General features: G+C 44.6%; 1 long non-coding RNA gene across 1 annotated transcript; it reads right to left on the bottom strand.

Annotated features, from left to right (window-relative positions):
* Positions 1-8,548: 8,548 nt before the first annotated feature.
* LOC131908558 (uncharacterized) lies at positions 8,549-13,288 on the bottom strand. Its single transcript, XR_009378618.1, has 2 exons — positions 11,904-13,288; positions 8,549-9,014 (listed from the first exon to the last, which is right to left on the bottom strand). It is a non-coding gene; the product is annotated as an uncharacterized LOC131908558 (long non-coding RNA).
* Positions 13,289-27,992: the final 14,704 nt, after the last annotated feature.

The raw sequence follows: 27,992 nt of genomic DNA, 5'->3' as shown, positions 1-27,992 counted from the left end.
TCCTGGAAATCAGAGGGATGCCTTTTAAAATTCAATTTATTTAAAGTTTAATTTTGTTTAACTATCAGGAGCTAAAAATCCCTCCCTTCCTTCCTTCCTTCCTTCCTTTCTTCCTTCCTTCCTTCCTTCCGAAAGGAATTGCCTTGAATTGGAGACACATCATCCTCAGTCTCCCAAGTACTGGGATTGAAAGCATATACCCAGCTCAGAGAAAAATGCATCTAAAATTTGACCTTGTTGCTCTGATATATGCCACAAATCCCCCCACACACATAGTTATTTGTTTATTTATTTGTTTATTTATTTTTTTGTTTGTTTGTTTAAAACAAGGTTCTACCATGGAGCACAGGCTGGCCTTGAATTAACAATCCTCCTACCTCAGCCTCTCAGGTATTGAGAACACAGGCAAGTACCACCATGCTTGTTTTCCAATGTGATTTTATCACAACATTGGCAATGGTCTCATAATTTGGATTGAAAGAGATTCGTGTCATTGTGGATTATACTAGTACAGTTTTGTAAATGCAGGTGACAAGGTGGGAAAACTTTAATGTGTAAGTTTTGAAAAGCAGTGCATACCTAAGGAAGAAGATTCAGCCAGGAGACAACTCCTTAGAGGGATTTACTGTAGGTGGTGGAGGAGGATTAGTGTGGTGCAAATGTCTAAAGTTATGTTTTCCCAGGAAAAAAAATAATGTAGAGATGCAAGAACAGTGGTCAGAAACCAAACATTTCCCTAGGAGGTGGGCCCTAACATGGATTATAGTTGATAGCTTGTATAAACAATATTGGACAAGCATGATTTTTTAATATAAAAATATTTGAGGTATGGAAAGCTTACTGATGGCATTTACAATAGAACCTTTTTCTTTTTTGTTAACATTAATAGTTAACTTTTAATTATTAATACAAAACTTCCCATCCTACTGTTGTGTAACATTTTTCCTCCTAATTGAAACATTTGCTCTAGGAAGGAAGGATTATTAATATCTGGAGGTAAACATCTCACAAATCTCAGGAAGTTCCTGAAATTATCAAGATTCACAAAGTCCCTCCTCAAGTTATAGAAGTAATGGACAGCTATTAGGGAAGGAGATTCTCCAACCATCTGAGCTGCCCAGAATGGGCTGTGGCTTTCATGAGCAATGGCCCAGGCTAAGGTGGGCTTTTTGGTAATGCAGCTATCTTTAAGTTGCTTGTGTAAGAAACTCCTTACCCACACCCTATAAACAATCTCAATAACTCGTTGGTTTAAGAAGTTGGATTTTGGAGGAATCATTACTTTGGTGCCCTATCCATGGTGAGCGTGTGTTTGTCTGGCATCTCCCCCAAGAAGATTCTCATACACCACCTACATATGAACTTTAGGATCATTGAATTACATTTAATAATGATTTTAGGTGTGTCAATGTAAATGGAAAGTTTAGGATTATATTAACAGTAAATATTTTATCTAGATATTTTGACTAGTTTTAAAAGTAAAACCCCATTATTAGTATTATTAGAAATATTAGAATTCTAAAATGTATTCTTTGACAATCTCATACATGTATAAAATGTACCTTGATCATAGACATCTCCAACTCTCCCTTCCTACTTCTCCTGGTCCCTCCAATATGTCCCCCTCCCTTAAGATCCTCTTTATTTTTGTGTAACACGTGATTCCAATTAATGATGCCTTTGTGTCCATGGGTGTGGCACCATCCACCAGAGCTTGGGCAACCTACTGGTGGCCACACTCTTAAAGAAAATCACTTATCTCCCAGAATCCTCAATATCTTCTCAGTTAGGGGTACAGCCTCATAAGCCCCTCTCCTATCCATGCTAGAATGTGGACTGGCTTCATCTCAGAAAAGAATTTCAGGACAAGTCAGAGTAAAGTAAAATTCGTGATTTGTTTTTGTTTGTTTGTTTGTTTGTTTGTTTGTTTTTTAAGTAGAGATAATTTTAAGCTGGGGGGGAGAAGGAGGGAAAGAGGGCAAGCCACAGATGCCTTCAAAGTGGCTGTATATTAATATCTGAATCTGTGGCTGTATATTAATATCTGAATCTGTGGCTGTATATTAATATCTGAATCTGTGGCTGTATATTAATATATGAATCTGTGGCTTTCTCATTTACACTGCTTGAAGGATAGAATTTACCCCAAGTTAAGGGTTAGGCAAAGTTGAAAAATCATTTAAAAAAAAATACAACCAAATAGACTTATTTCTCTTATCTTAAGGAATTTCCTTCTGTAAATGAAATTTTAAGATGATTTTATGGAGTACAGTCTTTATATTTAGGGATGAGAGAGGAATACAAACACAGCTAAGATCACAAACATTCTGGCCCCGAGTAACTATGGTTTCTTTGCTGCATTTAGCATCCTTGTTTGTATCATTTTTAGGAAAACTGAGTGTTATCTCTGAGGACCATGAGTCCTGTTGAAGTGTCTGATGCCCAGGCATCAGGCAATATAACCAGATTCTGGAGTGGGCTTCCTTTTCTCCCCATGGCCCTTTATCCTTCCCTGTCCTTTTACCCTTCCTCACTACCATGGTTTCTCTTAGCTTACTGTGAGCGGAGTCCAGATTAAGATGCAGCAACCGCTGGGCGATGGTGGCGCACGTCTTTAATCCCAGCACTAGGGAGGCAGAGCCAGGCGGATCTCTGTGAGTTCGAGGCCAGCTTGGGCTACCAAGTGAGTCCCAGGAAAGGCGCAAAGCTACACAGAGAAACCCTGTCTCGAAAAAAACAAAAAAACAAAACAACAACAACAACAAAAAAAAAGATGCAGCAACCGTTTATGGAGTTGCTTATCCTGACAGCTCTTAGATACAGTCCTGGAGGAGGAGGACTCACTCTAGCAAAGGCTCTTTCATAATATAAACGTGACATTCAGATCGAGATGCAAAACTCAAAAACTGAACAATTTTAAACGTATCTTCACAAAGGGAAGCTGTTAGCAATTCCCACATTTCATAGAGATGAGTAAGGCTAGTGGAGGAGGAAGCACCAAGAAAACTGTACTCAAATTTCACAGTTCTGGAAGGATGAGCCCCATACCCATATGGTTTGGGAAAGAAATGTCCAGGCTCCATCCCTGGGCTCCGTGTGTTGATCCTTCATCACTGGGTACAGGAGATGTATGTGCTTAGTGTCAGATTTCCTGGGGTCCAACAGCCATGCCATCTTGTCATGGGCTTTTCCTTTGGTTACTTCTCTTCCACTTTATCTAGGAGAGGAACATTGTGAGACACAGAATAAAGTTCAATCTTCTTCTGTTTTATGTATTTGGTTGACAGTGGAGGCCTGGTGAAGATGAGTCTGGACAGAGCAGGACATGGTAGAATGGGTTGCTAAACCGTAGCTTCAATCCTCTTCAGACCTTTAGACAAAGGACATTTGGGGATTATTCCATTTTAGGAGAGTCAGCTGGGCTGGATGGGAACGACAGTGTGGGGTGTCTATCGAGGCACAGAAAGAGGACGAAAGTGGGAATCCTGCTCCTAATACTTCAGTAGCACTCTGGTGAGACCAGAAGTCGTCCTCACATTTGCTCTGTTGTTTATTTGTTTGTTTGTTTTGTTTTCCAAGCCATTAGTGTGCCTCAATAAAGTAAATGGCAAAAGAAGAGAAGGAGAGTTTCATGGAAGTTCATTCTAAGCCTTTAGCTCAGTGGTTCTCAACCTTCCTAATGCTGCAACACTTTAATCCAGTTCCTCATGTTGTGGTGACCAACTATAAAGTCATTTCATTGCTACTTCATAACTGTAATTTTGTTGTTGTTACAAATTGTAATGTAAATATCTGATAAGTAGGATATCTGATATGCAGCCTCTGTGAAAAGGTTGTTCAGCCCTCAAAGGGGTCGTGACCTACAGGTTGAGAAATACTGCTCTAGCACGTGTCAGCATATGGAGCTAACTGGCCAGCTCTCTTTTGCTTCTGAGTACTACAATGAGTGTACACCATCACAGGACAGACAAGATGAGCTCTCCCGTCCCCCGCCCAGCTACCAGAGACTCTCAAGTTCCCATTCTCCCCCTTCTGATGTTTGTAAACACAGTATGGAAAAGGGAAGTTCTTCGCAGACTGCGAGGGTCCGAAAATGAGGATTCTCTTTGAAAACATCTTGGAATATCAAAGGAGACTTAGCCTAATTCCTATTCTGTTTCTTCGGTCTCGAGCAGAGTCAACTCTTACATTAGAGAGTCCTATTGTAAATAAACACAGGCTGCCAGCAGCAAGATAAGACTTGGGCAAACTGCCCAACAGATGGCTCAGGTCTGTGTGTACCAGCCAAGGGCCAATGTAGCAGACAGAGGCTCCCGTTGGGTTTTAAGTTGGAATCAGGGGTGTGGAATAATTGCAGCACGGCAGGAATTCTTGACATGGTTCCTTGCAAAAGAAACTTATGACATCTTCTCTCTGGTTTGGATGCATAGCTTTCTCTGATGCCTCTCTCAAAGCCTTGGTCACATGAGCTGACTGGTGAGAATGGCCAGGGGCCCAGAGGAAGAGTTAGGGAGAGTGTGGTTCAAATGTGTGTCCTATCCAGCCAAGATCTTGATTCTCTGTCCAGCAGAGAGTGTCAGAAGTGGCAAAAGGCTCAGCACAGCAACTTTGTGATGTTTAATTTTATGTTACTTTGGCTGGGCTAAGGGGTGCCTAGGTAGCTGATAATTTTTTTTTCTGGGTGTGCCTGTAAGGGTGCTTCTGGAAGAGAATAGTATTTGAACTGGTCAAATAAATAAAGGCTCTCTGTTTATGTTTGTTTTTGGTTTGGTTTTTGAAGACAGGGTTTCTCTGTGTAGCCCTGGCTGTCCTGGTACTAGTTCTGTAGATCAGGCTGGTCTCAAATTCAGATATCTCTCTGCCTCCACCTCCCAAGTGCTGGGATGAAAGGGTTTCACCACCACTACCTGGCTCTGCTGTCTTCATTTTCTAACGTGGTAGGCATCCTCCAAACCACTGAGAGTCCAAAGAGAACAGAACAGTGAAGGAAGGGGACATTTGCTCTCTTTGCTTGAGCTAAGGTAGCCATCTTATCGGTGTGCCCATGGACCCTCAGATCGGGAACTTACACCTCCTGTCCCCTAACTGTTGTTAGTCCTTGGGACTTAAACTAAATGACCACGTTGGCTTTCCTGGTTCCAAGGAAGGGGCACAGTGGAGAGATGGTTTTACAGAAGGGGTGTGAATTCTGACTCTTCAGTTTGTGGGGGGTTATTACATTTCTGGAAGCTTTTATTTCCTGTGGGTACAGTGTCATGGGGAAAAGGTCTGCTCGGCCTCATGCTTTCACCCTAAGCTCACAGCAGATCAGCCCTTGACTCACTCATTTTTCTTACCACGGCTGTCTGTCACTTTCTGATGATGTCATCCGCAGTGTTTGGAAAGTGACATCTGATGTTTCTGGAAAGGGTCCCCTCATAGACCTCTAGAAACCTGAGGAGGACTATCGGTATCAAGGGGAGCATCCTCTAACTGGCCCACTTCCAATTCCTTTTCTCTTGCTGCAGGAATTGGGATCCAAAACTCTGAACCATAACTCTCTAGGAAGACCTAGACACCTCTAGAGTTATTCTCTAGGGCAGGAGGAGAAGAACACAATCTGTCAACTAAAGATCTTTGTTGCCCTCCGAGTGGAGACTTCTTATTGGGATTCAGAATGCTTCTGTTCAGGAGGTGGGATACACACCGGTATAAATTCCTCTGCCTCCTTAGGTTCTACAAAACCAACAAGCCCACAGACAAACTGTAATTTGCCTTAACTTCACTAAAATTTAAATTTTCTTTATTTCTATTGGTTATTTTGTAGATTTTGTTTTTTTATTTATTTGTTTTGGGTTTTTTTTTTTTTTGTGTGAGGAAGGAGTTGGGACAGGGTCTCATGTGCTCGAGCTGGCCTTAAAGTCACTCTGTAGTTGGGGATAACCTTGAACTTCTGATTGTCTATGCTCCTGCTTCCCATTCCTGGCATCATATCAAGGCACCACCATACCAGGTTGGCTAAATTAAAATTTAAAATTTACCCCCAGCACCATAAAAAAAAAACATTGTCTAAGAGAATGCACACTGTAGATGTTACATCTTTAAATCCATCTTTTTAAAAGCATCTATTTATTTGTTGTTTCATGTGTATGGTGTTTTGCCTGCATATAAGTCTGGGTACTACTTGCAATGCTTCATGCTCAAGGAGACCAGAAGAGCGTATCGGATGGTTCCGAACTGCTATGTGGGTGCTGGGAACTGAACCCTGGGTCCTCTTCTAAGATCCAATTCTCTAGTCCTTAGTTACATCTGTAATAAAGAATTGACATTTTTACTTTTCATAGACTCCAAGAACATTTCCCCCACTCCTCTACCCTCTCTTTTCTCACTCCTCCTGGCCCCCCCATTGCTCTCCAAAAACAATTTCACTTCTGTTTTCATTGTATTTACACATGCAGAAGAAGACCACAAAGAAAACTAGCTTAATTAGCCCAGTATTATTATCACCCTTTGCACCTGTTTTCATGCAAATAACATAATTTATTCTTGTATGACTGAAAATTTTTCCATTGTGCTTACGCCACATTTCATCCAGTCTTCTGTTGCTGGACACCTAACTCGGTTCATAACTTCACTGGTAAGGACAGTGTGGCTATAGACACTGATGTGCAAGTGTCCCCGTGATGTGTCCACTTGGAGTCCTTTAAATTAATATCCATTGGTGATATAGCTGGGTCATATGGACAATCTGTTGTTAATTTTCTAAGCTCTCTCCACACTGACTTCCACAGTTGCTGGAATAGTTTACACTCCTGGTAGCCATGCACAAGTGTTCAGTTTTGCCCACGTCCTCACCAGAATTTGTTTGTTTCTTTAATGCCTGCCATTATGAGTGGGATAAGATGGAAACTCAATGTAGTTGTGTTGTGTTGTTTTATATGTATGGGTGTTTTGCCTGCATGTATGTCTATGTACCATGTGTGTGCCTGGTGCCTGAGGAGGCCAGAAGAAGGCATCAGGTCCCCTGGAACTGGAGTTACAGATGGGTGTGAGCTGCCATGTGCGTGCTGGGAGTCAAATCCAGGTTCTCTGGAAGTTCAGCCAATGCTCTTAACCACTGAGCATCTTCCCAGTCCCCTCAATGTAGCTTTAATTTGCATTTCTCTGGTGAGTAGTGAGGCTGTTTCCTCTGCTCTTCAGGAGCTATTTATTTCACGGGGTCCCATTTGCCAGTGGGCCTTATTTCCTGAGCATCCAGAGTCCTAGTCAGAGACCTGTGCCTGTGTCTTGAAATGTTCTCCCTGTTTTCATGTCTTAAGTGAAAGTGCTTAATGCTCTTGGAGTTGATTCTTGCAGGTGAGAGCTAAGGTTCTTGTTTTGTTCTACACGTGACCATCCAGTTTCCAAAGCACCATTTGCTGAAGAAGGTGTCTTTTCTTCAAAGTGTATTTTTGGCGTGTTTGTCAAATCTGGAGCTTCTGCTGTTCCACTGATCTACATGTCTGTTTTGTGCCATTGCAACTCACGGTCCTGTTGGTGAGGGCTGGGGTGCTGCTTTCTAGACAGCATAGTGGACGGGGGTCTGAGCAAGGGACCTAAGGAAACCACACTCCTGTGAAGGGTTTCACCTCACTCAGAGGGTCTGGCTATAATGTGATACCTTTTTCTGTGTCATACAAAAAAGAATCAAGTCAGAGGGACAGGTTTTTTAAAATAAAACAAATACAAAATCTTAAAGAGCAACACTATAACTTCTCCCTTCTCTTTGCTTCTGTTAAAAATTGGCTTCTAAAAGACAATGGGAAGATGAGTGAGTAGAACTCCACCAAAATGACCTCTGGTATTCTGCGGTCTCAAAGCACTTTATTGATCAGGTGCATGTCCTCAAATGGTTTTGTTTAAAAGAGTTTAAGATAAATTTAATGTCCTGTTTTTCTGAGAACTCAGAAAAGGCCATGGTATTAGACAGGGTCAGGAGCAGGTTGATAAAACTAGCTAATTGCTTTTGGCATTTGTATTTCCTTAAATTTTGTTCCCACAAGCTTGTTACTTTTGTGAGTACCTACTGAGAGTGTAAAAAGACAGTTGCTTTGGATTGAGTCTCACACTGCAATTATAATTTGAATGTGATCACTATTAAATGTGATGTTGTTTTGTAGTACTTGTGATTCCTTTTTTCTTTGATTTTTTTTTAAGATTATATGGCCCAGGCTGGGCTTGAACTCATAGACTTGCCTCAACTCCACCCTGTGACCTCATCTAATTCCACTGTCTCCCAAAGCCCTTGCCTCCAAATACTACGACCAGTCACTTGGGGATTACGTGTCTGACACGGGAGCTTTGGAGGATGCGTTCAAGCCACACCACCTGGTAAATGCTTACCATGGAGCCTGGCCCACTGTCGGCATGAACTCAAAGGAGGTCGGTTGGCTATTCTCAAATCGGCATCACCGTGGCATCCTGATCGTTAGCAGGCTGCAATGGAGAGCCACATATTGCCCTGGAATAAAGTTTCCTATGTGGACTGTGGGATTAAGCTACAGCGTGTTTCATCTTTGAATGTCTCTGATAATCTCGAATCCGTTTTTTATGAGACAGAAGAAATCTCTGTACTCTTTCTGATAAAAGCCCCATAACACAATCAGGCCAAATAGCCAGTCAAGTATTAGCGTTTCACAGTTTCAAATACATCACCCAGAGGCCGGATTGACTATGCAAGCAAAATTGTACATTCTGTACATTTGTTAAGTCCTGCTTTTGAGGGAAATAGTAAATGTCACAGAATTTCAATTCTTTCAGTCACTTATTTTGAAACATTCGAGTTAAATACCCACGTCTTTTGTGTAGGGCTCACACGGACGATGTAAATCCCTCAATCCAAGTGGGTCAATAAACACACTATTGGAAGGCCGAGTGGTAAATGCTGCCATGTAGTGAGATGAAGGAGCTGCTGGAGAGTACTTCAGAGCAGCTGAAAGGTTTTTCAGGGACGTCTTTCTGGGTGAGGAGGCCTTTGCTGTGGGAGCTCCTGGCACCTTTCAAAAAGATGATGATATTGGTTTTATTAGTTTGCTGTCTATTGCTGTGATAACCACAAGTAACTCGAGAAGGAAGTTATTTCATATTTCCGCTTACAGTCCATCATGAAAGGATGCAAGTTCAGGGTCCTGGAGGCCAGAACTAAAGCAGAGACCGTGGAGGGATGTTGCTTGCTGGCTTGCTTCTCAGGCTTGCTCAGCCTGCTTTTTTATACCCCCCAGGACCACGTGCCTAGAGGTGGTCCCTCTCACAGTGGGCTGGGCCTTCCCACATTAATCATTAATAAGAAAATACCCCACAGACTTGTCCGCAGCCAATTTGATGGTGGTGTTTTCTCAATTGAGCTTCCCTCTTCCCAGATGATTCTAACTTAGGTCGAGTTGATAAAAAACTAACAAGCAGCAGGGTGGTGGTGGTGCACACCTTTAATCCCAGCACTCGGGAGGCAGAGCCAGGTGATCTCTGTGAGTTCGAGGCCAGCCTGGGCTACAGAGTGAGTTCCAGGAAAGGTGCAAAGCTACACAGAGAAACCCTGTCTCGAAAAACCAAAAAACAAACAAACAAACAAACAACAAAAAAAACTAAGAAGCACATAGGTAGAGACCAGGATTTCTTTGTACAGCTGTACCTCATTGGAAACTGCAGGAACATGCTCTCATTAATGTCTCTAATTTACAGCCCATCTCTTACTCGGCTCATCTCATAAAGGCCTGTTTTGAATATACCATTAACACTTTTAAGTTTGTGGCTGGTGCCATGTCAAAGCATTGAAATGAAAGTGAACATTTCAGGTGACCACAGCAGCTGTTAACCCTTCCATGCCACCTGCTTTGTATCCATCAAATGGTTCATCCAACTCTCGTGTCTCCCAGTGACAGAGATGGGGCTGGCAGCGTTTTCAAGCTCCCTTGACCCCTGACACAATGATGCTCAGCTCCAGGTTCCAATGCATAGGAATTCCTTACACTTCTCATTCTCCTGAAAAGTCTCCTGCTATCCGACTCCACAGGACCCACAGTAAGAAACCAGCGGGAGAACACCATAGCGAGTTATAACAAGTCACTTATTGGTACTGCACTTAAGTCTTCCTGGGGCTGGACTTTAACATAGAGAAATGAGTCAGGAACTGACAACCTGGCCCTTGAAGACATTCAAGGTACTTGTGGCCTCTGCCGACTCTTAATGTCACACAGTCCCAGGAAGGCTGCTGTGACTTCAGGCAATTAGCTTATGTCCTTTAGCACAGGTCTGGTCTCAGACCTGACAGGAGACAGACAAGACCTGGACATTTAACAGATTGGTTAGCACTGGATTGATTCTGTCTGTTAGGAGATGAGTATATATTTGCAGTCTCTGGATTGAATCTGCAGACCTGTATATACAATGGAAATTTTCACATTAATTATGTCTACATGAAGGTGGTTCATGCTGATGGAAGTATAAAAGAGTGATATGATATTTGTCTGTCTTTAAAGTTGGCGTAGTTGCTTATTTGTGCTGAGTCTGGACGGCAGGGAATCGTCTTGGATATTCACCCACATACAATTTCATTCTCTGTGCATTACAATAAAAGCCTGGGTTTTCTCCCCCTTTTTTCTTCTGCTCTTATTGCAAACACATTGAAATTATACCAAGGATGCTCTTAAACGATCTGTCCAATACCCAGTCATCATATTTCCACAATCCTACACTAAGAATAGATCTGGATTTTGTGTTTTTTAAAGGTCTGGCTTTAAATAAAATGCTGAATACTGAAATGCAATAAAAAAACAACACTCCCCCGTCTCCAGGTTGGCCCAGAAACACCTACTTTTCACTTTTAAATTTTTTTCTGTAACTATCAAAATGCTTTCTGCATTTTCCCAAACAGTGTACCTAAGCCACAATACTGTAATTTCTGTTTTAAATGTCATCCATTCCCTGTCACACTGTATGAAGAGTTAGCTTTGCAACCCTCCCAAACCCTTTTCAAGGTGGAAGGCCATGTTTTGTTTTGTTAGAAATAATTTTTAAAAAGGACTTATTTGCTTTTATTTTGTGTGTATGGGTGTTCTGCCTGCTTGTATGTTTGCGCACCATAGGCATGCAGTGGCCACAGAGGTCAGAAGAGGACATCAGATCCCCTGGAACTGGAGTTACAGATGGATGTGAGCTAGCATGTGAGTGCTGGGAATTAAACCCAGGTCCTCTGGAAGAACAGCCAGTGCTCTTAACTGCTGAGCTATACCTCCAGCCCCATGGGTTATATTGTTTTAATTTACTAATCATGATTTATGTGGTTGTGATTTAGGGGTTGGGGGCAGGCAGTGGACTAACAGGGTCTCCTGAGGTAACCTAGGATAGCCTCTTGAGTGATAGGATTACAGGCATGTGCCACCACCCCTGGCCAGTTGTTGCTTTTTAATATTGCTCATGGCAAAGCTTTTAGTGTGAAAATGTTTCCTATCCTGAATAGTTTTCTGATAGAGTGGTTGCCATCATCTTTTAAATATGCCATGACCCTGATGGATACAAACACCTTCTCCAAGAGAACTCTCAGTTTTCTTTGTTTCGTTGCTATGCATTGAACCGGGGCCTTATTCATGACAGGCGGACACGATGCCACCCAGCTCCAGCCCCAGCCCTCTTTCCACTTTTTATTTTGAGATGGGGTCTCACTAAGTTTCCCAGGCTGGCATTTAGCTTGCTCTGTAGCTCAGGCAGTCTTTGAGCTTTTGATCCTTTGTCTCTTCCCCCAAATAGCTGGGACGACAGGTCCATTCCACCCACTCTTGCTCCAGGTCTTAGGGACACACAGAAATCTCGGGGCCTCTGCCAAGGGCTGGTCTTACTGCTGTTATTATGGACACCAGTTTGCACGCGTTGCTCAGAGGCCGGTGTCTTACCTGACACTCACAGATACACTTCCTGTGTACAGATCCTCCTCACTGTAGCTTGTGGCCACAGGTGCAGGTTGCGTGTCCTTTACAGGCCTGGCTTTTGGAGTCACCATCACCAGACGTTATCCCTGTGGCAGACAGCACAACGATGCTGCAAGGGTGTCTGTTACCTGATCACCGGAACCGATGACTTTGTCGTCTTACTTGGCAAAGGAGACTTTGCCGATGTGATGAGCTAAGGATTTGAAGATGGGGAAGGGCTCCTCTTCTGGCCTGAGTGGAGACAGTAGCCGGATTATCTAGCATTCACTGAGGCTCATCTTATTTGAAGTGCTGCTTTCCAAGGCTAGAGACAGTTGTCTGGAGCAGATCGGCCTGACACATAGTGGTCTCCTGCAGCTGCCCACGTGTCCTGAGAGTGTTTGCTAAGAGTCTTAAATCGTCAGCCTGCCGTGAAGTTCATCTGACCAGTTGCTTGGCTGACAGTTCCCCGAGTCGGTACAAACACAACCCTTCATTTGCAGAGAGGGCTGTATCCTGACGGGTCTACAAACGCCCCTCCTGGCTTTAGAATCAGGCGGTTGGGCTCACGTTTTGGAAAAGTGGAAGTCACCCTCCTGAGCTGCCTCGATGTTGTGGCATCAGGCTATTGCCTGCCTTTGATCTCCGTCACCGGCGCAGCAGGCAGCCCCGGTGACATGATGAGGAGACCGTGGGAGCAGTGACAGAGCAGGACCTTCAGTAAAGATGGCGGCGGCGGCGGCAGCCAGAGCGGGCTGAAGAGTTCCAGAGAGTAACCAGGCAAGGAGCAGACCGCAAAGTCTGTCAAGCGCTAAAGACGGGAAAGCTGCAGCAGGTTCTGGTCCTTAAAAGGGTTCCAGGAAACTGCCAAGGTTTAAGGGTCAAGGGTCCTGTTAGCCTGTGTCTAAGAGTTATAGCACCGTCCACCGTCAAAAGCCAATGACGGTCACACCTTAAGCCCAAGAACTATAACACCAGTCACTGTAGGAGCTTCTTGACAGCAGCTAGCTCTTGACCTGGGGTGTCTGAGACCTTTGTCCCAAAAGACTTGACAACTCTCTGGAACTCTTCTAGGACCAAGATCTGCAGTTTCTCTTCTCTGGCTCTTTATATCCCTTGTCCTTCTGCCTCAGCTCTTCATCCTCTCCTAGTGTCTTCCTACTTCCATGGCATTTCTTCCTGCCTGGGCTGCTCTCAAGTTGTTCAGTTGCTTCCTCTTCAGCTGTCAAACTGGCTGCTGCCTTATCCCTCTCATAGCGTGTCCTAACAACACCCCAGTTGCTGTTGCTACTCCGCTGCTTCTGCCGTCTCTTTCTTCCTGTTACCAGCTCAGCCCACAATACTGAAAGTAGAGAGTAAAGAAAGAGCCACTTGAGAGAGTCCTTTATTGACTGTTAACAACTGAGGGGTGCCGGGGTGGGGGGTGGGGGTTGGCGGGGTGCTGGGGTGGCGAGCAGGAGAGCGCCTCTCAGTAGACTAAGTGAGCCTTCTTATATAGAGCAAGAAGGGGTATTTGGACTAATCATGACCATTTGTTTTGGACTAATGATAGCCTTATCTCTTTAGCATCACCCACACAGTCTCTTTGCTAGACTGCTAGGGGTAATGCTCCGACTCTGGTCTAACTGGAAATGACAACCGGGCCATCTAGAGTTCATGGAGGCTGATGATGGCAAAAAAAACCCAAATAAACAAATAAAAACAGACACTCAGTTGTAGTCAGAAGTTTTGCTCCGGTCCCACCCCATCCATGGTCCCACAGACACTTATAAAATAATTACTCAGAGGCTTATATTAATTACCAATTGCATGGCATATAGCAGGCTTTTCGCTAGCTAGCTCTTACATCTTAAATGAACCCATTTCTATTAATCTATGTTTTGCCACGTGTTCTGTGGCTTACCAGTCTGCTGGCATGCTGTTCCTTGGGTGGCAGGCTGGCGTCTCTCCCTTCTGCCCGCCCCCCCTATCTGCTTGGATTTCTGCCTGACTCTAAGCTGCCTTGCCATAGGCCAATGCAGCTTTATTTATCAACCAATCAGAGCAACACATATTCACAGCATACAGAAAGACATTCCACAGCACTCGTTGGGGCCTCGGGAGTTAGGACAATCAGCTATGATTATGGTACAGTTTCCTCAAGGCATCTCTGGGGTTTTTCAGGTGGTTGGTACCGGCTCACCTTAGTCTGTTTGACTGACAGCTGTGTAGAGACCTACACACCTGCAGAAAGTCTGGGGTCAGCTGGGCAGTGCACTCCGATAGAGACACAGCAGCAAGAGTTCAGAAACTCAGCTCATTTCCCATACAGGGCAGGAATGAGGAGGCAGGTGAGCTAGTCTGGGTAGATCTGTAGGGGGTCTCGGGGTGCAGTCATCCAGAGGGAGGAAGCTGCTACTAGAGTGGCAGTTTCTGAATACACCATCAACATCTGGGAGGATGAAGCTGCAGGGGATATTTTTCAATAGTAATATAATTATTATATTATTATTATGTTAAAAGTCAACCCTTTGCCAACACTCATACTTGGACCAGAGGAAGGCTCTGTCATCCCTCTGAACTTGATCCAGGCAAGGGTTCTTTCTTCCCGTGGGTCTGAGGAATTGGGGGTTTTTGACATAGCCATGCTCATGTCAGTAATACACACTCACTCTGGCCTTCATCCACTCCCTACATTTAACACTTGCTTGATGCCCCAGAGATACATGGATCCTTCTCACCTGTCTCCTGGGACTGTGAAGACTAAACTGGACTGAATGTTTTGTGTGTTTGTTTATAAAGGTTTATTTATTTATTATTTTTATTATATCCTGACTGCAGTTTCCCTCTCTCTCCCCTTCCCCAGTCTTTTCCCCCCAACTTCCCCTCTCTTCAGCCATCCCCCTCCCCCACCTTCCCTAAAAGAAAAAAAAGCAGGCTTTCAGGGACATCAACCAAACATGGCATAATATGCAGCAATAACACCAGGACATACCATCACATCAAGGCTGGACGAGGTAACCCAGGAGGAGGAAAGAGGCCCCATAAGCAGGCAAAAGAGACAGAGACACCCCAACTCCCACTGTTAGGAGTCCCACAAGAATACCAAGCTACTCAGCCATAATACATATGTAGAGGATCTAGGTCAGACCTCTACAGGCTCCCTGAACTCTGTTCAGTTCCCATGAGTCGTGGTCATTTTATTCTGTGATCCATGTTCTTGTGGTGTCCCTGACCCCTCTGGCTCCTCAGATCCTTCCTCCTCTTCCTCCACAGGACTCCCTGAGCTCTGCCTAATGTTTGGGTGGGGCTCTGCATCTGCTCCATAGTTGCTGGATGAAGTCTCTCTGGTCTCTTTGATGAGGATTCTGCTAGGCTCTGGTCCCAGAGAATTCTACAGGCAGGACAAGCTGTGGGTTGAAGGTTTTGTGGCTGGGTTGGTGTCCCAGTCCCTCCACTTGAGGCCTTGCTTGGTTACAGAACATGGCTGGTTCAGGATCCGTGTCCCCCACTATTAGAGTCTTTGCTAGGGTTACTCTCGTAGGTTCCAAGGAGTTTCCACTGCACTGGGTTTCCATCTTGGCTCTGAAATCCCTCCCCACAACTCCCAACCATTTTTCCAAGTATTTCCCTGCTCCCAACCACTTTATCACTGAATGTTTTCAATTATCAGATGAGTGTGATTTTATGGGGCCAGGAATGGGATGTTATGATTTGAATATAGAACATCCCCACAGGCTGATGTGTTTGAACACACCTGGTCCCCAGCTGCTTGTGCTGTTTGAGACGTTCTCACCATCGAGATTGTGACCTGGATAGCAGAAGTGGGTCACTGGAGGTAGAGTTTGAAGGTGATATTAGCTCCTGAGGTGAGGCTAAGCTTTCTGCTTCCTGATCCTCTGAGATATAACAAACCATGCCACAAGGTCCCATCACCATGGATGGAGCCACCCCAACCACCTTACCTTCCCAGCCATTACAGACTCATATCCCCTGAAATTAGGATCCACAATAAACCCTCTGTCTTATATTCCCTCTGTTAGGTACTTGGTAACTGCTACGTGAATGCATATGACAATAATGAGATCAGCTCCGTTGTCTTTTGCTAGTTTTCATGAGTAGCCTGGACGTTTTTGCTACTGTTCTGAACCAGGCATCAGTGTCCATCACAGGAGGGCATAGCATATTCATCAGTTTGTTGCTTTAATAATGCTCTGTAACAACATTACACCTCAGAAGCCTGCAATAACATGTATTTAAACTCCTTCTTACTGGTCACATCATGGCTGTTGGATTTGGCTGAAATGCACTGGATACAATTAGATCCAGCTCCAGGCTATGAGCTGGCTCAAGAATTCTCCAGAGGGTTTCTCATTCTAGAGCCAGCAATGACCTGAAACATGTTCTTCTAATGTCCAAGAACAGGGTAGAAAAAGCTACACAAGCCCACATTTAAATTCTTTACATGCATATATAGTTTATATGTCTTATGTCAATAATAATTAAAAGATCAAGTCTAACATATGATGTGTGAATTCCCCTCCACCATGGGCAGGAAGGTCAGAAAGAGTATTTACCAACCCATTATATAACCTACCAAGGGGGTGAAGTAGGAGGAGGTATGGACTAAAAAGTAAGTTGGAGAGGAAAGGGTTTATCTGGCTTACACTTACACAGCACTATTCATCATTGAAAGAAGTCAGGACAGGAATTCTAACAGGACAGGATCCCGGAGCAGGAGCTGATACAGAGGCCATGGAGGGGTGCTGCTCACTAGCTTGCTTCCCCTGGTTTGCTCAGCCTGCTTTCTTATAAAACCCAGGACCAGCAGCCCAAGAATGGCACCAGACACAGTGGCCTGGGCCCTCCCCCATTGATCACTAATTGAGAAAATGGATCTCATGAAGGCATTTTCTCAATACAAGCTGCTTTCTCTCTGATGACCCTAACTTGTGTCAAGTTGACACAGAACCAGCCAGTACACTATATATCGCTGAGCCCATGGCCCATGCCAGTTATGGACCAGGTACTGGGAATAAACTATTATATGGTTCCTTAAGGTGCAGTCCCTGACAACTAAAATGTCATCAGGTCCTATAGTCCTTAAAACTGAAACAAAGAGGTGCTTTAACTGGGAACAAAGTGACGATTCTGACTCTTTCACTGTTGGGTACCAGCCACCAGCCCTTTCAACTCCCTCCTCACCTCCAGGTGCCAGCTGCTCCCAGTACCAGGGACTGGAACACAGGGATGCCAAGGAAGTGCTCCCACAAGATGCATGTGGCAATTATGCCATCAGCTACTGCTTCTAGCCTGCACTTGGTGGTGTTTCTCTCCAATAGAAAATGAATCAAATTACAGGGAAGGCTCCTGCCCCGCTCTGCACTGTGATCTGTGCCACAGCAGTAATTAAATATCTAATTGCCAACGTTACAGAGTAAACTGGAGAATTCATGTATGGATTTTGCCTAACAGATCAGGCGCAGCACATAAAGCAGACCCTGCCATGCAGCACAGGGCCAGTGGGATGCTCCAGAAAGTCGATGTCATGGCCTTGAATCTTTGGTGGCATCTCACTTCACATTGGCTCATTGTGAAAATTCAGACACTCCTTCCTCTTTCGCCACTTGACATCCAGTGCCACCTGGTTCCCTGAAGAGTGAAGTGGCTTTTGATCCATCGTCCTCAGCAGGCAGACATACTTCTGTGTGCATGCCTCTAAACTAGAGAGTTAGTCAAGGGCTGCTGCTTGGAGGTGTGGAGAAGGAGCTGGAACCACAGATGGTGGTGGTCAGGCCTGAAGCAAGGTCCCTCTCAGTCTTGAACACAGAGAGGAATGGAAGAGAACTGGAGGAAGCATTAGCAGCAGGCAATGGGCTGGTGATCTTGGTGCCACCAACCTCCAAATGCAAGGAATGCAAAACTTTTAATAGTCAGCTTGATGGTGCCAGGGGGTTATGACGTATACATGGCATGGCATGATAGGGTGTTTCATCTGAAGCTTCTTCGCTTAGTTTGGTACTTTAAACATTTAGACAAGCAGCTGGCAGGCCTCTGTGTGTGACCTCTGCCTGAGCCCTCAAGTGTCAGGGGTGGTCTGCACCTTCTTACTCATTTATTTCTCACAAAGCTGTTCTTCCAGCCACAGGATTTTATCTGAACTCCGCCGCAGAGCTCACTCATTCACTTCTAATTTCCTGTACATTCAAAATAGCACAAAATCGCCAGCACAGATTGCTTTCTTTAAGAATAGCAATGGGAAAGGAGACAAACTGATCCCAACGCTTTCACGAGTTATGAAAACCCTTGTAGTCGAAGAGCAAAGAGTGAAAGGGAGGGAGGGGAGATTTCCGGAAATCGGACCGGGGAAGGTGCCAAGAAAGAGTTTCCTGCAGCAGAATCCTGAGGGTTTCAGCAGGGCCCTGTTTAAAAGCCTTACTCTATTTTGGTTCACGGAAGCCTTAAATATTGGATATTACCAAATGTGAAATGACCAAGGCTGAAGCACCGGTTGCCCAGGGCTAAGTGTTTCTGCGTTGGACTCCACAGGAAGCGTTATCCGGCAAAGGCTGTACAGAGTAAACTGCTCGGGAGTCTTGGTTTGCCATCCCCGCTCTCCGCGTGTCACCTGAGCATCAGCACTCCCGGTAGCATCATCAGAAAGCTGCAAGTGGCCCAGATCTGCACGGGCCACCCCCACTCCATCCCCACCCCCGACTCGGGAACAACTGCGGGGTTCACTCCGGTGTTTGCCATGAGAACCGCGCTGTTGGTCACCCACGGTGCCTGTCTTCGTGTTACTCTTTCAGTTACTTCTGGTAGTTTATTAGTCAGAGTTCCAGAGAAAGAGAGCTGGTGGAATGCGCACACATACTCATTCTGGGGAGCTGGTATGTGTGATCACCGAGGGTGATAAATTCACAAATCTGCGATCTGGTGGCACAAAAGAGCTGGCATCGGGAAGAGCCAACATTTTAGTTTGAAAGCATTTTCGTTTGTGTGCTTTTTGTCGGATTGTTTTTGTTTGTTTGTTTGTTTGTTTTTTTGTTTTTAACAAAGTCTGGCTCTAGAGATTGGAAGTCATGGAACTCTTTTTGCAACCCAGACTAGCCTCAAACTCACCCTCACCCTCCTGCCTCAGTATCTGGAGTGTTAGAATTGCAGATGTAGGCCGAGATGCTCAGTTAGTTTGAGTCCTGAGTCAGAGAAAAACGAAGCCAAGTGTCATCTCCAGAAAGGATGGGAAGGAGTATCTGCCACTCATGGTTGGCTCCGCCCTTTTGCCTAGCCAGGCTTCAGCTGATTGACTAAGACCCAGCAGCCACCATAGGTAGGCACCCTTGTTCTCAGTCTGTCAATGTAAATGTTAAGCTCATCTGAAAATATCCTCACAGAAATACCCAGATTGATGCTTCGTATAGGTGCACCATACTTCAGCTAAAGCAATTAATATTAACTATCATATGCAGAGTATTGGAAAAAAAAGAGGCCAGGCAGTTTTTGAGTAAAGTTATGTCTTTAATCCCAGCACTCCCAAGGCAGAGGCAGGTGAACCTCTGTGAGTTCAAGGCCAGCCTGGTCTACAGAGCTGGTTCCAGAACAGCCAGGACTACACAGGGAAACCCTGTCACCAAAAACAAAACAAACAAATGAAATTGCCACTGGCTTACTCCTTCCGTTTCTCTCCATTATCCCACCCCATCCTTGGATCTTCATGCCACCTCCAGCCTGACGACCTGAGATCCTGGCCCTCCTCCACCCCAGGTGACCAGGCAGATTCTCATAGGCACAAGAACAGAAGGACTCTTCCCAAAGAGATCAACTGATCTCGGTCTCTCCACTTCAGGAACTGGACTTTCCATCACTGCATTGACCTCATAGTGAAATCCTTCCTATAACAACCAAACTCACCCTGACAACCCTGGAACAACTTCTAGAAGAGTGGACATCAGCCCAGCACCAAGCAAGGATTCAGGTGCCTTTGTGAGGTGGATTTTTTTGAGAAGGATGCCACTGATGGCTGGCTGGGTCGAAAGTCCTTGCAACAGGGGGAATGCGTAGTTTTGCCCCAGGTTGAAATTCTACTCAAAGGTATAGAAGCATCTCCACTCTAAATCTCATTTAACCTGTGTTGCCCAATCAGCACAGCCCTTGCAGAAGAGGCCTCCCAAGTTTAACATTTATGGCATTTAGTTTTCTTATCATTTGCTCTTTTCCATTTTACCATCCCTGTGAATATGGGTGATGTTTTTATTTTTGTCCTAGAGTCTTATATTTTTTTGTGGGACAAAGTAGATTTCCAGAGACAGGCTCTGATCTCTAACTCAGTGTCTTCAGGAAATGAAGGGTGGTTTATGAAGAAGTGAGCTATAGCCATCCGTGGCTCTGGGATTTCATTAAATCACAGCTTGGTTGAGTTGTGTTTCCTCTCCTAGTCTGAAAACCAGTCTCCTCGGCTAGTGGGGAGGAGGCTTGCTGTGTACTAATGAGGCCCTGGGGCAGGACTGGTGGGGTCAGAGTCTGATGTACTGTTCTGTAGCTCTGTCTGACCCTCTGCTCCGTCATGCCTAAGATGGAGAATTCAGTCAATGCAAGCTGTATACTAATGAGTTTGTTATTATCAAATATTCCTCAGCACCTAATAAAGGTATAGTTGGTGCATGCTATTAAATATCCCTCCCCTCAATGTTAAAAATCTACATGTAAAAGAGAAAACAGACTTTCACCACCATTCGCAGGCTTGGATGGAGGCTGTCTGGAAGAACCGGTATCTTGAAGCACATACACATTTTGGCAAGGAGAGATCCTTTGCAGAACCTGAATCTCATCCTTCCCCAGGAGAGGCTGGTGGCAGATGACCTCCAGGTGTTCCTCGGCTAAACCAAACACTCAAGCAGCTACTTGCTCTGTGAGATTACTCAGGTGCCTCCAGGCATCACAGACCACCCCAGTGAGCTCCTGGCTAGTGCTGCTGTGGCTCCCCTGGATGGGGACATGGAAGATTGGGCTTTGCAAACCATTTTTTAGAAGGAAAGTAAATGAGGCCCTTTCCTATAGCTGGCCTCCCACACTTCTCATGCCTCACACATCGTGGAGCATTTGAGTTTTAAAATAGTCGGCTCAGAGTTGCTCTTCATTTGTTCATGTCTATGTGAGCTGGATCGTACATGAACCCTCTGGTAACCAGCTCAGAGGCTCTGCTTCATTCTTCAGCCATCTCCACTGAGAGACAGAATACCCTGGGAAGGAACAGGGGAGCCTCTGGGGAAGTTCTAACCTCAACCTAGCCATGGCCACATGATTAGACTCATTTGCAAGAACATCTTCTGAGCTGTCTTACAATGCGTGCACTTCAATCCACTCTTCCTGTGTGTACATTATTGCAGTTCAATTGCATTTTTTAAGGAAACATAAGAAGACCTAGAGGAGAAAGTCAGCAGGCACATTCAGGCACCGACGACAACTGGAGCAAGATATCCAATGGAGGAAAATGACCTGCAGCTTCTGAGGAAGAAGTGAGAAAAACCCTAGAGTCGACCATAGGTCTGCTTCCCCTTGGTTGTTGGTGTTCACGGCTTTGGCTTTGACCTTAATTGAAAGCCAGTGTCAAAGTGAACAGCAGAAAAAGGTGAGCTCATTGCCTCTCTGGCCGTCTGTCCCAGTAGACACCGAAGACAGCTCCTCTCCCCGCTTGAGCAATCCCTACCAAATCACCTCAAGAAGGGCCATGGGATCACAGCCTCAAAGAGTTCTGGTGAATTCAGAATTGGAAATCATTCGGTCCCCGTAACAGCTACTTAAGCATTTGCTGTTAGGAATCCTCTGCCCCAGACACAAATGGTGGGTTATAAATTATTTATGGACCCAATTAGGGACATAATTGGAGTGGGTCTGGCTGGTTGCCATAGCACTAATGCATGTAAAGTTTTCATCTTTCAGTTAAACTTCTCTCTGCCTTCTGTTACACTTTGATATTCTAATCTGCTCTCAGAAAGTCTGGAAAAGAAGAATGTTCATAACTCTTTCATACGTTTCTAAAATTGAGCACTCATTAAGTGTCATTGAGTATTTGTGAATTCATCTGCTTTTCCTTCATCATGTTCCCATAAGTATTAGCAAGAGGCACAAGCTCACACCTCTTACAAGAAAAGGCTGTGAGGCATGTACATTCTCTCCCTCCGCTAATGGCAGCTCCCCAGGTGTTTCATGTCCCTTCTCTTTATAGTACTCATGGGCACTTCTGGCACCTTCTGATGGTATCATCTCTCTCTCTCTCTCTCTCTCTCTCTCTCTCTCTCTCTCTCTCTCTCTCTCTCTCTTCCAAGACAGGGTTTCTCTGTGTAGTGCCTGTACTGGATCTCACTCTGTAGACCAGGCTGGCCTTGAACTCACAAAGATCCACCTGGCTCTGCCTCCCATGTACTGGGATTAAAGGTGTGTGCCACTGCAGCCCGGCAGTATCATCTCTTTATTAGAATTAGCTTTTCTGGCTCTTGTTCTCTTTTGCTCCAAACTGTTTTTAAGACATAGACTGAAATTAGCTAATTTCTTCAATATAAATATCTCTCTTTCCTCATTGAAAAATCAAGCCCCTTTTTCTTTATCATACCTGGTCCAACACTGACACACTCAATGGAACTAACCTGCCTTCAGCCACTAAGACATCCCTCCCAGGGACATCCCGGTTCACATAGATTTCCATGATCATTGCTGGGAGACAATTCTTTGTCTGGACCCTTCATTCTCAGCACTTCTCTTTGATCTCTGTTATCTCTCTAGTCAGGTCCACTACAGGGCCTAGAAACTTGAAGAACACCCATGTCTACAGTAGAGATATAGTTAAAAGTCTGCTGGTCTCGCCAACAGCTTTCCACGATGGTGCAGCCATTTTGCTGGACTGGCCCAAGGATTTCAGCCCAGGAATTTCCTCTTATCGTTCAAAGGGCAATGGGACTAATGTCCACAGAAACCAGAGAGGCTGGCTTCTCGAGGTAGAATGTCACCATATTCATTTGGTGTTTGTTGCCAGCTGGCATGGGAAATACAAACGTCTCTGGGGAGTTTGGGCCAAGAGCTAGGAGTTTGGTCTAGACAACCAGAAGTCTTCCTAGAGCTAAGCTGAGGTGGCCCCTGCAGCCATCTCTCATGGATACTCTTACACCTGTCTCTGGACTTTTGCTCTTCACAATGTCTCCATCTTCAGCTAAGTCTTTCTATCTTGGCTGGGCACATGCTGCCGTAGAAACATTAATAACATTGTACTGGATGTTGTGATTCCATATACAGCTCTACCTCCAGATTGAAAACAAGCTACTGAGGTCACCTAGAAGAGCTGCTTCAACTAGCATTCTCCTCCCTTCCAACGACTTCTGACTTCCAAAGATTGTTGTATGCAGAGGTACAGAACTTCCCATCTTAACTCACCGTGAAGGCTGTACCAAGTCTAGATCTCTCTGGGAGGTTGGCTGAGACATTTGCCACAGACGCATCAACAACCTCTCAGCATCATTAACCTGCCCTCTTTGCTCTGTCCTAGGTGCAGACCTTCTAGCAACAGTTCTTGACTCAGAGCCTATTTCCAGGAAAACATAGTCCAAGAATATATAGTCCATGCTTATACTGAGTCTAATGTATTTCAACCTGACTTAGAAAAATGTGTTTTATAGTTAAACTATCATTTGAAAATGGCTATCTTCTCCTTTCCTACTATCTTAGTTAGGGTTTCTTTTGTTTTGTTTTGTTTTTGTTTTTGCTGTGAAGAGACACCATGACCACAGCAACTCTTATAAAGAAAACATTTAATTGAGGGGGCTTGCTTATAATTTCAGAGGTTCAGTCCATTATCATCATGATGGGGAGCATGGCAGTGTACAGGCAGACATGGAGCTGGAGCTGAGAATGCTGTATCTTGTAGGCAACAGGAAATTGACTGAGACACTGGGCAGTATTTTGAGCATAGGAAACCTCAAAGCCTGCCCCCACAGTGACACACTTCTTCCAACAAAGACATACCCACTCCAACAAAGTCACACCTTCTAATAGTGCCACTCCCTATGAGATTATGGGGGTCAATTGCATTCAAACTACCACACATACCCTCAGAGGGGTCCCCTCAGTGGTGGTATATACTTACTTATCCATTCATTACTTCACTCCTCCTTTCAACAAATATCACTTAAACACCATGATTGGTGAATCATACAAGCATATAATTCCGATTCTTAAATATAATTGAGAGATAATATAACTTATGTTTTTTAAAAGTTTTAAATTTTACAAATGTTTTATATCTATTATCTTTTTGGTATCTATTATATTTGTGGTCACAGCATAATGAAGTCAAGAATAAAATTTGCATTTTCAGATGAGTTTAAATGAACGGCTCAAGATTTTGCAAGAAGTAAGTTGTGTCTGAAATCCATTTATTTGAATACAGGCCCAGGGGGCTTTTCATGACTACATTTCAGGCTCAGACAGACAGATGTGAAAAATTAAAGAGTATGTAATTAAGTGATACATGGTTAAGCCAAACAATATTGTAGCCAGACAAGAAAAGTGAAGGGAATTGTGTGAAGGCTAATTCCAGTATTTCTCCTGCATTTTTCTGTAGTTGTGGTGGGAACCACTGACTGGTTAAGTCCATGTCCAAGCCTGAAAGATGAACTCTAGAATTTGGATTCATTTTGTGTTTGTTTGGTTTGTGTCTTAGTTGGAGTTTCTAGTGCTGTGAAGAGACACCGTGACCACAGCAACTCTTATTATAAACAAAAACATTTAGTTGGGGGCGGCTTACAGTTTCAGAGGTGTAGTCCATATTCCTTATGGTGGGATATGGTGGCCTGCAGGCAGACATGGTGCTAGGGAAGGGTCTGAGAGATCTACATCTTGATTCACAGGCAACAGGACATGAACTGTGACACTGGGCATAGCTTGAGCGTAGGAGACTTCAAAGACCACTCCTACAGTGACGGATTTCCTCCAAGGCCACACCTACTCCAACAAGGCCATACCTCCCTGCCCCGCCTGCAGGGCTTCAACGGGTTTTCGACCACCCTAAGGACGGAATAATAGGGACAGGAGATACAAGGAAACACACCAAGTCTGGATTCTGATCAAGGTGCAACTTTATTTTTCTCCAAGAGGGTTTATATAGTTTCTGCAAGGTGGGGGGAGCAAGAAGCTGTCATCTGCATAAGGTGGGGCAAGCTAAGGATGTTTGTATAGGATGTTTACAGGGTGAAAGGGTCAAGGGCTCTGCCTCAATGTCCTGTTGCTAGGCAACCTGACTGTAAGATGATCTAGTTCCCTGTCTTATGGGGGTCTGTATTTTTCCACTAACTAGAGATTCTATCCTTGTCCCTGACACCTCCCTATGGGAGCCATTTTCTTTTAAACCACCACAGTTTGGTATATGTGTGTGTGTGTGTGTGTGTGTGTGTGTGTGTGTGTGTGTGTGTGTATGCATGTATGTATGTATGTATGTATGTATGTATGTATGTATATGTTCTCACTATGTAGCACTGGCTGGAGAATTCTCTATGTACAGCATTTTGGCCTCAGTCTCCTGAATGTTAGAATTGTGTGCCACCATACCAGGAAAGATTAATCTTTTAAAGTGATGTATCTGCATCGTTTTAGCCTTCCTCACAAATTAATCTGGCATCCTTGGTCTTAAAAGTATAGTGATGGGGCTGGAGAGATGGCTCAGCAGTTAAGAGCACTCTCTACTCTTTCAGAGGATCCAGGTTCAATTCCCAGCAACCACATGGCAGCTCTCAACTGTCTGTGATTCCAATTACAGGGCTTCTGACAAAACACTAATGATCATAAAATTTAAAAAAAATACAGATAATAAAATGGTGGCTAGGGATAATCATGAAGTTCAAAAGCTGAGAGGTCAAAGGTTTCAATAAGGTGAAAGGTCATCTCAGTTATTAAGAGGTGGCGGCTGTAAAATCGGCTGTTTGAAGTTTTTATTTCAGAAGTCATAATGGAGGGCTTGATCCTAGGAATGAATATCTGAGCTGAAGTCACTGGAGATGATTACATCAAAAAAAAAATTGAGGATCCAGAGTGGTCAATGACCTACCTGTAAGGAAGTGGAAGTCACCCAGACTGAAGCAGATGTTGAAGAGAGGACAGAACTGTGGATGAGATGTCCTAGGGAAGACACTAGTGAATGACAATGGCAGGGAGGAGAAAGGAAGTGATCCTCAAGGAAAAAAGAACTTTCTAGAAGAACAGATTGGAATCTGGCAGTGGGGACAAAGAGAACACCAACCCCACTTCCTGGGCCCGAAGACACTGTGCTATGAAAGAAGAAAAGACACAAAACATAGCTGCCCCTTGAGGGGGCTGCCAAGGAGTATTCTCATAGGACGGTCCACGTGAGTCCAGAAGGAAGAGGAGTGCTCTGGGAAGGCGTTGATGACATCAGGGAATTCGGCAGCATTCCCAAGCACATGCAGGAAGGCTTGAGGATGAAGAACATGTCCATATTAGAGACAGATTTAACAGTACAAGAATGAACCTGAGTGGCCATGGAGTTCCTGAGGTGACTTAGGATCCGAAGCCCAGAAGCATGGAGCCAGCTGCCCATAGCGTTCCTCCTCCTGGATATCCTGTGGTTCCTCATGCCAATCTGCATCTCAGCCTGTGGCATCTTATCCACACAGCATACAAATGGGACACACGGAATCATCTATTTTTCTCTCGACTGCCAAAGCTATGCCACCAACTCCTGTTGCTTTTACTCATGGACCATGTCCTTTCTCTCCATTTCTGCTAAGTGTCCTCTCATTAATCCTGCCCAGATGTTACTATCTCAAACTCCTCCACTTTATGACTGAATGGGAAGGCAAACTTGACTCATGGCTTTTTCCTTTAAATACTCGATGGCTCCCTGGGTACTCAGCAGAGCATATACAAGGACCCTGTCACATGACACTACTTTCCAGGGCCATTTCCACCTAATTCTCTAACTTGTTATTCCCCATGATCCTCCCAAATACCACACAGTCCCCCTCTACAGAACTGGCCTGGATTCCTACAACTCTTTTAGCTGCAAAGAATGCAGATATGGTGGGTTTGCCTCGGGAAAGGGGTTATTGTCTAACAGAATGGATTTTATCCTGAGTGGCTGGTCTTCATGGCAAAACAGAAACCAGAATCCAGCATGGCCTATGGAACTTAGCATGGCCTTACGGGGTTCATCATGGCCTTGTGGGATCCAGCATGGCCTTACGGGGTTCATTATGGCCTTGTGGGATCCAGCATGGCCTTGTAGGATCCAACATGTTGTTTGTGAGCTGAAAAATCCACTTGGCTACTCCAGATTATCTTCTTCTCTGGCTAGCATTACTTAACTCGTCAGTTGTCCTTCAGGGCCATTACCTTAGCACTCTCTACCTCTTACCCACTGCTTCTGGCTTCTGTTGCCCCCCCCCCGCCCCCTTTCTCCTGCACAATCTTTGTCTGATGTTCTTTGCTGTCAACTGCTCACTGTTCTGCTGCTGTGGATTAAAAATCCCTCAAAGAGGGCAGGAGAGATAGCTCAGCTGGTAAAGTCCTTTGCACATACACAAGATTGAGGACCTAAATCAATCCTTAGAGGCAAGTTAAAAAAACACAGTCTCCCATAGGGAGTCAGGATCTGCAATGGCTATGTAAAATGAATAAAAAAAAATTTCTTAAATTAAAAAAAAAAGAAATGGGAACAGTAAAACACACACACACACACACACACACACACACACACACAGAGGCACGGTAATTTGTAATTTTAATCTCAGGGCTGAGGAGACGGGCAGATTTCTGGGGTTCACTAGCTAGTCAGCCTACCCTCATCAACAAGCTCCAGGCCTGTGAGAGAACCTGTCTCTCAATAGCAACAAAAACCAACTTCGATGGTGCCTCAGGAAAGATACTCAAAGTTGTCCTCCAAGCTGTGGTGGCGCACGCCTTTAATCCCAGCTCTTGGGAAGCAGAGGCAGGCAGATCTCTGTGAGTTCAAGGCCAGCCTGGTCTTCAGAGAGAGTCTCAGGACAGGCTCCAAAGCTACACAGAGAAACCCTGTCTCAAAAATAAAATAAAATA

The sequence above is a fragment of the Peromyscus eremicus genome, chromosome 4, assembly GCF_949786415.1.
Source record: "Peromyscus eremicus chromosome 4, PerEre_H2_v1, whole genome shotgun sequence".
NCBI lineage: Eukaryota > Metazoa > Chordata > Mammalia > Rodentia > Cricetidae > Peromyscus > Peromyscus eremicus.
The sequence above is the reverse complement of the archived record's forward strand: the minus strand, read 5'-3'. Positions and strand labels throughout refer to the sequence as shown.